Here is an 8,648-nt window from a genome sequence, read left to right as displayed (position 1 = left end):
AATTCTTATAAACAAAATTGTGTCCTCACTTCCTTAAGGATTTCCTTAGTAAAAACGGATTTCTTAGAAATGAGTCGCAGCAACTAAACATAAAGTTATGCCATCTTCAAACATTTTGACCGAATAAGATGAAGTGTCGTATTTTGATAGTTTATGAAGCAAACTTATATTTTAAGTATTGCCAAATTATATAACGTTTATTTTGGTCTTATTATTTAAATTTTATATTTATTTTGTCCATTACTGGATGCTTGTCCACCACTGGTGCCGTTACCTTATTTTGTTTATTTTTGACTATCTATTTGCCATTGCGTATTATATTATGTGATTATTTACATAATAAATTGATCATAACAACCATAACGGACCTTCACACATGTAATATTTCTCTGAAATTTCACTAGTATTTTCTTTAATAACATCACTAACTACATACACTACGTACATAGGTAATCTAACCGAAAATCTATAATCAAGACCAAAAAACGAATATTGTACAACTATCATGTGATTTTGCTCAACGTTGAACACAGATATAGGTAACACTAGTATTAACTCAATGAATGTAATTAATCAATTAACTAATAAAAAACGTGCTAATGAAGACAGCATTAGACGATTTTATTGTATGACATTTAATTAACTAAACCTATTTATACATGTATATTAAATTTCTTTAATATATAAATACTCACACATTTATTTCAATGAAACATTATGTACACATAATATAAGGAAACATTAATAACAATTTCAAACATAATGACATCATACGTATTTAAAATGTATGTGCGTTTTATTCAGTAGTCACATTTCTTTATTTTTTTACCCCAAATAAAACACCATACGATCCTCATAAGACATTAATAAATACATCAAATTAGTCTATCTAATCTATGGATCATCTGATTTATGATCACATCTCAAGCACCCTATAGATATTTTTAGAACCCTGGGTCAGCTAACTCGCAGGATCATGGTCATGGTTGGTCACCTTGAGTAGTTCTCCCATGTAGGTGTGAGCATACGCCTTGCATCCCAGACCTCGTCTAGAGCAATACCATACTATCTTGCCGTTGCAGTTTTCCCTCTGCCGTTTATAGGAGTAATTGTTGTGCACCAGGCTTAAGTGCTTCCCTTGTCTCGATGGCATGAATTTTACTGGAATCATGCTTTTTAAAATATGAATCAATAAAAATACTAGATATATACCAGATTTTATGAAATGTCGCTTCAAAGACAGGACATACAGGTTATCTTTTAAAATTATCTATCGATCGCGTTTAAAATTAGATTGTAGTAAGTTGTTCAGTTTTAAGTTATTGGGGCAAAAATAATTATCATTTAAGTTTTGCAAACTTGTTATGAAAATTTTGAAATTAAAATTATTCAAAATTAGTCTTGCATCCAATTGAAAATGTATTAACAGAAAATATATAGATACTGTATGATGTCGTAAAAGATTTATAAACAATTAGCGTTTTTTTTTTACATAAAAAATCACATAATATTAATAATAATCATATATATTGCAAGTGAACACAAAAATTAATATATATATTAAAATTAATATAACACAGTAAAATTGTTATATTTTCAGCCATACATGCATTTGTGACAAATATCAAGTTTATGTTCTCCACACAATGGCTTATTACACTTGCAGCATGCCACCCTAGTCATTCTTCGCTTTTTGTAGGAACATAAAGAACAGAGCCTTCTCTTTTTAACGGGAATTTCATCACTTCTGCTTTGTGACTCCAAAGGAGGAATTTTTTTTCTGTCCGGTACAGTCAATATTTCAATGATAGAGTTACGAAGACTACTCTGAAGGGTTGGCATCGTTAATCTATTCTGCAAATGCGGTTCAACCAACTTGTAATGAACGCTCTTTAAATATTCACGCATTGGTAAGGGATGCTTCGTAGCTTCCAAACAATTAATTTTATATATTATGTAACTATTCACAAATGCAATTGTGAGCATTCTGTAAAACAGAGTTATTGGCCATTGTTCAGATTTTCGACTGCAGGAAATAGCAGAGTACATTTGCTCCAAGCTCTCTACAGCTCCTCTGGTTTGGTTGTAAAATTCTATAACTGTAGGCTTTTTGGAATTTTTGTTGATCTCTTCTTCACCACCACAGGTTGATAGAAAGAATGTGACTTTGTGGGACTTTGGTTTGTAAGAAAGCAGTGTGACTTCATTATCATAGCAAAGCATACTAGTTCCAACTTTTCTTGCACGATGGTTTTGTAACTCTATTGGAATTTCTTGTTTGTTAGCTTTTAGTGCCCCAACTGAAGTAAGATTATATGGTTCCTCTACCAAAGTTTTAGCTAGCGGTAACGTAGTATACCATTTATCCATGGTAATGTTCCTATTTGTTCCATGGATAGACGTTGTCAACTTTTTGACGTAATATTCACCCAGGGGTGCTCCATCTGTGTCATTAAATTTACCCAAATAGGGCTCTGCATCCACCATATATTTTGTAGAACTGTCTACTAACATTACAATTTTAATTCCATATGTAGTCGGTTTTTTGGGAGAATAGACGCGGAACGGACACTTTCCTCTGAATGCCAATAACTGTTCATCAATTGTGAGAAAGTTACCAGGCTTATAATTCTCTCGACATTGAGACATGAAAAGATTCCACATTTCTCGAAAAGGGGCAAATACATCAGTCCGTTTCCGTTCATTGCGCATATAAAAATCACTAAATTTTAGGCAACCTTTTAGGAAATCAAATCTTAAACAAGACATTGTGTTCCGGTATCTATTGCCACAAAATGAAACGTCAAATAACTCCTTTATTGATAAATGACTGTCCTTCATTGCTGCTGATAAAGTCAGAATTCCAATAAAGGCTCTAATTTCTCTAGCATCTGTTAGGTTTTGAGTAGCATTAGCCTTTTTGTATTTTTTATTCTTCTTGATTATTTCTGCATTGGTGTGAGTTACGATTGTTTCAACGATATTATCAGTGATAAAAAATGAAAAGCAATTGAAAGGATCAACTTCATTTTTACAAGCTTCTGCTGGTTCAGCGGTAATTTTGTTTCTATTTCTTTGGGTTTGTGGTGGTCTTTTGGTTAACCATTTGTGATTATCCTTTCCATGAAGAGATTTACGTGAGAGTTTAATTATTGTATCGCTTGTCTCTATTGAAGTGTTTATTGAAGGAAATGTATGAGATCCATCCTCTTCATTTGCAAGTGATTTTAGATTCATAAAATAAATTTCATCATCGGTGTCAGTTTCATAAGTGGGATCCTGAAAGAGATTGTCTTCACATTCACTCCCAGATGACGCTTTCTCATCGCTGTCATCTTGGAATACGAAGTCGCGCAAAGGATCTAAAATAATAAGTATGCTAACATTAATGTCCATAAAAAAACATTATCATTTTCTTAAAATTCAAACTTTACGTTCAAAGGCAATTTTTCCCCAAGCCATATTGTATTTAATATAACTGATTGAAAGACATTCACTTTAAAATAGCTAGGGATCATTAAACATTATACTTTTATACATGATTAGAATACGGAAATTAGATACATCTCGGTAAATAATATTTGCCATGGCAAATAATATCAAGCAATAGACGCAGAACCAAACCATTTCAATAAAACACTAATATTTTGGTAATTATTCTATATATAATATCATACATGAATTAGACTAGATAGTATACATATCCACAGCAACAAGATCAAGTTTCATAATTGTTAAAATTTCATTTTAAATAGCTTAACTAAAGACATAGTACGATATGCAAATACAGTCATTCTTAGCGCTATCTTTGAAACAATAAAATTTGTACACGGGAATATCATCCTCAGAGAGTTAGAAATAGGGATCAGATTTCTTAGCTGAAATTGGTAGATTTACTGTACTGTGGCATTATCTTGATCCACTTTCCGTTGGTAAGTTGGTGGTATATCGGTGGTGGGTGGTTGTGTTCAACTTCACCGGTTGTGTAGACGTTATTAACACTGTTGACGATGGCCTTACACCCACTGTGTCTATTGGAACAGTACCACAACACGCCTCCTTTCAAATTAGAGAACCGCAATTTGTAGGTGTATCTTTTGAACATGAGCAGAGGATTTACGCCCTTGCGTGTTGGTAGAAATTTCACTGTAACAACACAAGCGACGCAGTTCAAGTAAGGTTGAAAATTAAATGCTGTGACAATGATAATTCTGTTGTAGCAGTTCATCGAATCGATAACAAATACTTATAAACGAATATACCTACAATTTATATGCACACAGTTCAAGCGTATTAAATATTAATGTAATCCTACAAATATTGGCGGTTGCCTGGAAGAAATGGCTTATAGCCATAAGGCCGCCCACTGCATGCCGATTGTATCGTTTATTTTGTGTCGTCTTCATTTTTTATTTCCTTATGCAGTGAAGAATAAATAAATAAATATTTATTATAAATGCAAAAATTTGTGGGGATGTGTGTGTGTGTGTGTGTGTGTGTTTGTTACTCTTTCACGCAAATATTACTGAACCGATTACAATGAAATTTAGTACACATAAAGAGGGCAACTTGGATTAACACATAGGATAGGTTTCATCCCGGAAATCCCACAGGAACGGGAACTATGCGGGTTTTTCTTTCAAAACGCGAGCGAAGCCACGGGCGGATAGCTAGTATATTATAAATGCATAAATTATTATTGAAATATCTTTATTGGCAGATATAAAATTAATAACGTTGATTCATAATTGATCATAATGAACAAAATATATTTGACAACAACTCAAGTGTTCCTCGTAAGGTTTAACATAAAAAAACGTAATTTTCGAATTATTCAATACAATCTATCTGCGAACAAATAAAAACGTTCGTGTTTCCCGATAATTATAATCCTAGACCTCGCTTATCGCTTTCCATCAGGCGAAGCGATGGTCAAATGCCGGCCTAATCCCGAATTAAAAAAAAGAACAAATAAAAAAAAATCTATAAAGAACCATTAAAACCATTCACTTTCTAGTCCGAGTTAATAGTTTGATCCAGGTACCATCCTTCGTCTTCATATAATTTGGTGGCATATGATTGTGCTTTACATGTCCAAAGATGTATTTCTCATTCATGCTTTTAACAAACGCCTTGCAGTTGGCAGTCTGTCGGTTGGAACAGTTCCATACAACCACACCTTTGCTCAAACACCTTTTTCTCGTGAAGGTGTATTTGTTGAACATTAACAGGGGATGCACTCCTCTGCGTGATGGCAAGATTTCAACTGAAAACACTCGTGTGTTAAGGCATATTCAAACCAGAGCAGTATCCAGTACCGCCGTCACAATTACCGATCGGTACGCGATTAGAGTCTCTATAATATACTACACCACAGATTTAATCGCGTACCCATCGGGACACCGCTACCCAAGGCGGTAGCGGATACCGCTCTTGTTTGAATAGGCCTTTAATATATCACTATCTTCTACTATATAAAAATAAGTCGGGTTTTCCTTCCTGACGCTATAACTCCAGAACGCACTGACCGATTTTCACGGTTTTGCATTCGTTGGAAAGGTCTTGGGCTCCGTGAGGTTTATAGGAAAGAAAAGGTGTCTATGGTGGCGAAATGGAGTTCGCCCGGTTTGCTAGTATACTATAAAAACGATTCGCTTTCCGCCGCCTGAGTGTCTGTATGATCTTTAAAATTACGCAACAGATTTCGATGGAATTTTTGGAATGGATAGAGTGATTCTCGAGGTTTCAGGCAAAACGGGCGAAGCCACGGGCGGTATCTTAGTCTAATATAATTTCTTGATTTTTATTTACGTGAAGTTTTAGAATGGAGGTTTTATACAAAAAGGAGATACGAGGATTTTTAAAATAAATAAAAAAATATGTTTACAAATAATATAATACTAGCTTACCGCCCGCGGCTACGCTCGCTTTCTCTAAAATGATTTGAGATTTAAACTATCCTATCTCTCAAGTTGGATCGAACTGCACATGGTGTGCGAATTTTATTATAATCGTTTAAGTGGTTTAGGAGTCCATTGAGGACAAACATTGTGACACAAGATTTATATATATTAAGAATTATAAATGCATAAATTATTATTGAAATATCCTTTATTAAAATCTGTTGGCAGATATAAACATAATAACGTTGAATCATAGTTGATCATAATGACCAAAATAAATTTTATAACAAGTCAAGTGTTCCTTGTAATTAAATAGGTTTTACATTAAAAAAACGTAATATTCGAATTATTCAATACAATCTATCTGCGAACAAATAAAAAAAATCTATAAAGAACCATTAAAACCATTCACTTTCTAGTCCGAGTTCATAGTTTGATCCAGGTACCATCCTTCGTCTTCATATAATTTGGTGGCATATGATTGTGCTTTACATGTCCAAAGATGTATTTCTCATTCATGCTTTTAACAAACGCCTTGCACTTAGCAGACCCTCGGTTGGAACAGTACCATAGGACTTCACCTTTCCTCAAACACTTTTTTCTCATGAAGGTGTATTTGTTGAACATTAACAGGGGATTCACTCCTTTGCGTGTTGGCAAGAATTCAACTGAAAACACTCGTGTGTTAAGGCATATTCAAACCAGAGCAGTATCCAGTACCGCCGTCACAATTACCGATCGGTACGCGATTAGAGTCTCTATAATATACTACACCACAGATTTAATCGCGTACCCATCGGGACACCGCTACCCACGGCGGCGGTAGCGGCTACCGCTCTTGTTGAATAGGCCTTTAATATATCACTAAAAATATATTTTATATAAAAAATTATTAAAAATATTTTTTATATATTATTAAAACGATTCGCTTTCCGCCGCCTGTGTGTCTGTATGATCTTTAAAATTACGCAACAGATTTCGATGAAATTTTTCGAATGGATAGTTATTCTCGAGGTTTCAGGCAAAACGGGCGAAGCCACGGGCGGAAGCCTAGTCTAATATAAGTTATTGATTTTGATTTACGTGAAGCTGTAGAATGTAGGCTTTATACGAGGATTTTTAAAATAAATAAAAAATATACAAATAATAGATATATATATTATTTGTATATTTTTTATAATACAAGTCATAAAAACACTATTAATAATTTACATAATTTATTTAATTATGGTAGGTATGTAATTAAATACATATTATTTTAATTAATAAGTACGCGTACAAAACACTTTTAAAAGTATTTTAAAAGCATTATGGGATCAAAAAAGGTTACTAACATTTAAAACGTACTTAGGTTATCACATATTTTAGGAGAAGTCTTCAATTAGACAATACATACAACGTAAAGACAAATCAATGAAAGACATAAAATAAAATACCTTTTTATATTTTACATTTAAATAAAAAAGGCAAAAATAAACTTCATCACATCCTGGATACATTATAAAAAGCAAATATAAAAAATAATCAAAATTGTCGTAATAAATATTGTAATTTGTGCTTAATTTAAGGCTAATTAACTACGATTTATTAGATTTGTTACTAATAAAGGTTATCACTGAAATTTTGGATAACGGTATTTATCAAAAGTATGGCGTTATTACCTATTTTTTTTTTTTAGTGGGGAAATCTTGCATGGATACCCACGGCCTCCGGGGAAGAGGCCGTGGGTTATGTCGGATTCCTACCGACCAAAACCCCACTGTGTTCCGTCAAGCCGCATCAGCGACAGGGCCACGGGTATGTGTAGAATTCATCATGGCGTTATTACCTGAGTAGGTAGTATAATGAAAATACGAATCAAGAATACCAGAAAAAAATTGCATAGAAAGTTGTCATTTAATTGTTAAATTTTACCTTAATTCAGTAACAACAGATGTTGTTACCGTGTGTGTGTGATCACAATATTTTTAAGTTCAAAAGAGAGTAGAAATCACAATAGTAACCATGTCCATTCCACCTTTGCATTTTCGATAGCTTCTTTTAGCTACAACTACATAATTCATTAAACCATGCTATTATAAAACCGTTGTCCCAATAATCTTGAGATTTAAAAGTCATAAAACTGATTTTCTCCCGCCTGTCCTCCAACATAGTGCGGGAGCTTCGGCGGCGGGTGATCATGCGGTTTATACGCAAAGACCCTTGTACCAAAGCTTATTGCGGACGCCCTGCAGCCTTTCAACCGTCGAGAACAATACCAGGATATCCTTCCATCGGCGTTTTTCTTCTGATAGCTGTACGTGAAGCCGGCGAGAAGCAGCAATGGATGCTTGCCACCTCGCTTCGTCCACAGAAACGTTCCTGAAATATGGGCACACTGAATATGGAACACATAAAATCATTGTGCTATTGCTAAGGAAATATATTGGTGGTACTTACACCAAGCAGTTAACAAAATTGCGTATCTTTGAAAGATTAAACCAATAAACATATAGAGGTAGCGGTCATGAAATACGAATCGACTATCGCATGTCAGCTGTGACTGGCGAATTGTGCAGATCATGATTTTCTCATAACACCTCTGTATATTTTATGCGAATAAATTCACTTGATTTCATACCAAGTTAAATCATTTTATATTTTCATACAATTTGCGAACACTTCATGAAATATTGTGTGTCTTAGTACATATTGTTTCTGTTGTTTCCAGAATACTTAAAATAAGAAATATGTACACTGATTACT

This window comes from Colias croceus, chromosome 10 (genome assembly GCF_905220415.1).
Source record: "Colias croceus chromosome 10, ilColCroc2.1".
NCBI classification, from domain to species: Eukaryota; Metazoa; Arthropoda; class Insecta; order Lepidoptera; family Pieridae; genus Colias; species Colias croceus.
The sequence above is the reverse complement of the archived record's forward strand: the minus strand, read 5'-3'. Positions refer to the sequence as shown.